The sequence below is a fragment of the Dromiciops gliroides genome, chromosome 3, assembly GCF_019393635.1.
Source record: "Dromiciops gliroides isolate mDroGli1 chromosome 3, mDroGli1.pri, whole genome shotgun sequence".
Taxonomy (NCBI): Eukaryota; Metazoa; Chordata; class Mammalia; order Microbiotheria; family Microbiotheriidae; genus Dromiciops; species Dromiciops gliroides.
In genome coordinates, this window is record NC_057863.1 from 542,699,256 (window position 1) to 542,704,135 (window position 4,880).

The 4,880-nt window shown below is 44.6% G+C and overlaps 1 pseudogene; it reads right to left on the reverse strand.

Annotated features, from left to right (window-relative positions):
• Positions 1-999: 999 nt before the first annotated feature.
• Positions 1,000-1,577, reverse strand: LOC122747914 (annotated as a pseudogene).
• Between the last annotated feature and the right edge of the window lie 3,303 nt (positions 1,578-4,880).

The window sequence follows — 4,880 nt, forward strand, 5'->3', positions numbered from 1 at the left end:
ATGACAAAACTGAGGCAAACAGGGTGAAGTGACTTGCCCAGGGTCACACAGCTAGTAAATGTCTGAGGCTGGATTTGAACTCACAAAGATGAGTCTTCCTGACTCCAGGCCTGGACCTCTCTGCACTATGGCACCCCCTAGCTGCCACAAAGCTGCCACCTCATATATACCCACACCCACTCCTTTCTCATCCTAGCTCCCTTTTACATGTAATCTTTTGGAATGTAAGCTCCTTGAGGGAAGGTCCTTATTTATTTATATTTGTAACCTCAGCAGGCAACACAGTGCCTAGAACATAGTAAACACTTGATAAATGCATTCTATTCACTCATTCATTTATACAGCACAATGCTGACTTATCATAGTTACCCACTTATGCCTCATGTCCCTCTACTAGGCTGTAAGCTCCATGAAATCAGGGACTTTCCTAAACTTTGTATCTCTCTAAAAACCTAACATGTGATTCTGCATTAGCCAATCAACTAATTAACGTTTATTAAGCCCCTACTATGTGCCAGGGTGCTATGCTAAGTGCCTGTAATACAAAGACAAAAAAAAACAAACCCAACAATCCCAAACCCAGTGTCTTCACTCAAGGAGCTCATGTATATCAGGGGAGAGACACTTAGTAAACTTTGGATGAATTTGGATTTGTGCCTTATCTGTAGGAGCAATAAGACTACAGGAAATCCCCCTCTCTACCTTCCCTTCCCCCTCTCTCCCCAGAAGTCACATAACATCTCTCCCCAAAACAGTCACATTGCCTGAAAGATCACCATTAGTTCTTCGATCTGTTACTCACTCCTTTGGGTTATGGAGGGGATCTCACCAGTCTCCTCTTTCAAAACAAAAATTAGCTTAGTTTGGGAAAAACTGAATCATAGAATCTGAGACTAGGGAGCCAGTTCTAGAGTCAGAGGACCTGGGTTCAAATCTCACTTCTGACAATTACTTTCTTTCTTTCTTTTTTTTTTTAAGGATAAACACGGTTTTTCACTTTTATTTGCATATTAATGCCACATTTGCTCCCATGCCATAAGCTTTTATTTGTTCAGTTTCTTTGGGGATATCTTTTTCTTTTGAGAAACCTCCTCTTCTGGTTTAGGAACAATTTGTTCCTTTTCAATCAGTATCATCTCAATATGGCATGGGGAACTCATGTATGGGTTGATTTGGCCATGAGCCCTGTAAGTACACCGTTGCATTTTGAGGGCCTTGTTAACCTGGATATGCTCAATGACAAGAGAATCCACATTCAAACCCTTTAGTTCAGCATTACTTTCTGCATTTTTAAGCATATGCAACAAGAACTCAGCAGTCTTTTTGGGCCAACGACCCAGTGTCCAACCCCACTGCTTAGCCTGGGCACACCTACCAACTCCACCATTTTATCGACAAAAGGGAACACATTGTTTCTTCAATGTGACATCTCTCAAATACTTGGTAGCTTTTCAGATGTGCATACCCTTGATAGCTTGGGTTGTTTCACGGGTATTCTTGAAGTGAACCCGGAGATGTGAACCCCTTGACTTGCATGATTTTGGGGGGTTCTCTGGATCAAGAGAGTACCTCACCATTTTAAATGATTACCTAGGATGGCTCAAGGGAAGAGGAGTGACAATTACTTTCTATGGACAATCACTTAACCTCCCCTAAACTCAGTTTCTACATCTATAAAATTAAAAGGGACTGCAAGATATAACAGAGATCTAAGGAACTGAGTTCAACACCTGGCTATGGACAAGTCACTTAACCTCTTAGAGTCCCCTCTTCCCCTGTAAGAAACTCTCTCAGACTACAAAGTTGCAAAACAAGGGCTTATCTGCTTGGTAGAATGGGCTTTCTCACCAGAAATTTTCTATACCAGCTTATGGGGGGCTCTTTTCTTACAAATCAGAAATCTGAGAGGGCACAGGGCCACTGAACTCCAAGTTGAGGGGAGGAAGCCCTGATATGGAGGGAAATGAGGTTGTACTATGTAAAGTTTCACCAAGCCAAAGACATTTCCCTATATCATATTAAACATTACATCATTCTACATTTATATTCCCAGGGCCACTCCAACTCTGACATTCTGTGTTCTATGTTGGGGAGAGGGGTTCATTGGGGTTAAGTGATTTGCCCAGGGTCACATGGCTAGTGAGGGTCTGAGACCAGATTTGAACTCAGGTCCTCCTGAGTCCAGGGCTGGTGCTCTATCTACTGTGCCACCTAGCTTCCCCTGTGTTCTATATTCTAAAAGCAGCTCTATTTCTGACATTATTCCATATTCTAGTCTAACAGGCCATTCCAGTTCTGAATTCTGTTTCACATTCTAAGGGCTCAGTTCCATGGACTGGAGAGGTGGCCTTTGGCTTGCATAGAACTCCCGGCTCGAGGGATGGGGGGGGGGTTGCGGGGGGGGGGGGGGGGGGGGGGGGGGGGGGGGGGGGTACCATGAAGAGGAAATAGACTTCTCAGGGAGCTCAAGGAGGAAGAGCTTGGATAGAAGCATCTTCAAATTGGGTATATTGTGTGGGATCTCTGAGTGAGATGTGACTCCTGACCAGGACAAAAATAAGAGTACTTACTTCCTGACTCTGTGTTGGTAGCTTCAATAGAAAAAGCAGTGTGATGTGGGGGCAAGGGGTGGGGGGAGGGTGAGAAAGAGTCAAGACCTGGAAGTCAAGACCTGGGTTCGAATTCCCAATCTGCGATTGATGTTATGTAACCTCAGGCAAATTCATTTTCTTCTCCCGACTTCAATTTCCTCCTTAAGTAAAATGAGAATGCTATTCCTAGTATTATCTATAACGCATAGGTCTGGTCTTACGGATGTTAATATTATTAGAAAAGGAGTAGGATTAGGTCACTGGACACCTGTGGAAGGGTGGAAGAATCAGAGATAGATTACCATTACCTGTCTGCTTATCCCAGGGAAAGGCAGGGTGTGAAGAGCTGGGAGGATGCTTGGGGTTTGGTTGATGCTCCTAATGGGGATGGTGAGGATGAAGAAGATGAGGGGGAGGATGTGCTCCCCTCCCAGCTGTGTTGCCATGACGCTGGTCGTCATAGTGCTAAGACACATGTAGCATTTGTGCCTCCATTCTTGGGGGAGGGGGTAGACACAGTGGAAAGGCTGAGAGGAACTGAATGTATGACTTGAACTGTCTCCTTGCAGGGTAGAGAGGCTATGCCCATTAGAAGCTAGTCTGTCCATCTGTCCCCCTCTCTCCAGCAGAAGTCCCCCAGGAGCCCCTGGTCTGAGGGGAGGATGTAGCCCCTCCTGGTGTATCTCAGAAAGAAGGACAGAGACCCCCATGTGCCTGAAGTACAGGGTCAGGAAAATAGAAATACACACACACACACACAAACACATATACATACATAGCCAGAAATTGAGACCGAAACAGAGACACATGCAAAAGAATGAATACATGAGAGACAAAATTAGAGAGACAAAGGCAGAGACAGGGACAGAAATAGAGACAGACACAGACAAAAATAGAGAGACAGACATAGGGACAGGGACAGAAATAGAGACACCAAGATAGACACAGAGACAAAAATAGAGACAGAGATACAGAGATAAAGACAGAGACCAAAACAGCCACAGACAGAAACAGAAACAGAGACAGGCAGAAATAGAGACAGACAGACATAAAATGAGATGGGATTGAAGTAAAGGGAACACACAGTAGAGAGAGGTAGAGAAATATATAAGGAGAAGCAAAAGGCTGGGGAAACCAAGACCCCAACACAGAGGCAACAACAAAGACAAAGATGTTATGAAAGAAGCAGACAAAAGCCCCTGGCAGTGAGTGGTAGAATTACAAGACGCCCTATCATCTGTCTTCTTGTCTCTAGGAGAGAGAGGGAGAAGGAGGAGGAGAAGGAGGAAAAGAAGGAGAAGTAGGGGGAGGAGAAGGGGAAGAAGAAAAGGGGGGAGGAGGAAGAAGAGGAGGAGGAGGAGATGACTGTAGGGGAGAAGGAATAAGATTCCTGGATCTCTTAGTACAGTTCTGTGTGTGTGTGTGTGTGTGTGTGTGAGAGAGACAGAGACAGAGACAGAGACAGAGACAGAGAGACAGAGAGAGACAGAGAGGCAGAGACAAAGAAAGGAGGCAGAGACAAAGAGGAGAGAGAGAGAGAGAGAGAGAGAGAGAGAGAGAGAGAGAGAGAGAGAGAGAGAGAGAGATTTTCAGTCCATCTGTGTCTCCAGGATGATAAGTACAATGGCAGAAACTCTAGCTAGAGCCGAGAAAGTACAGAAATTTCCATGGCCTAGGACATACCAGAGGAAGGAAGGGGTGGGAGTGGGGTTTGGGAAATAGTGTCCAGTACTTGGGGATTATAATAGTATTCATAACTTAGAAGAGACCCAGGAGATAAAGCTCTTTGTGCACTCTTGATCTGAGAAAGAGGGGGGACACTACCTTGTCTAGGGGGAGACAGAGACCTTTAAGACCTTTGTCTTGGACTCCTTGGCAGTCTAGTGAAGCCTGCGGACCCCTTCTCAGAACATTGTTTTTAAATGAATAAAACAAACTACAGAGAAGACCAATTGTGTTGAAATACAGTTATCAAAAAATATTTTTAAAAACCAAGTTCATAGACCCCCAAGTTAAGAATCCCTTTGGTCATCAACAAAAAGGTGAGTAGGATATTGCTGTGGTATGGAGGGGCCTGGGGGGAAGGAACAGAAGTTTCCTATTTTCACTAGTTATTCTGGCTAAGTAGGTGCCAAGTTCTGTTGTTTCTAGTTACTAAAGAACTTTGAGTTGTTGGCACCCTCTAAATTCAGAGCCTCAGAGGAAAGCCCCAGTTGCCCTGTCTTAGTTATGTCCTCTCCTCCAGCAATGGTCTCCTGAAAGCAAAAAAATGACAAAAAGAGAACCCAA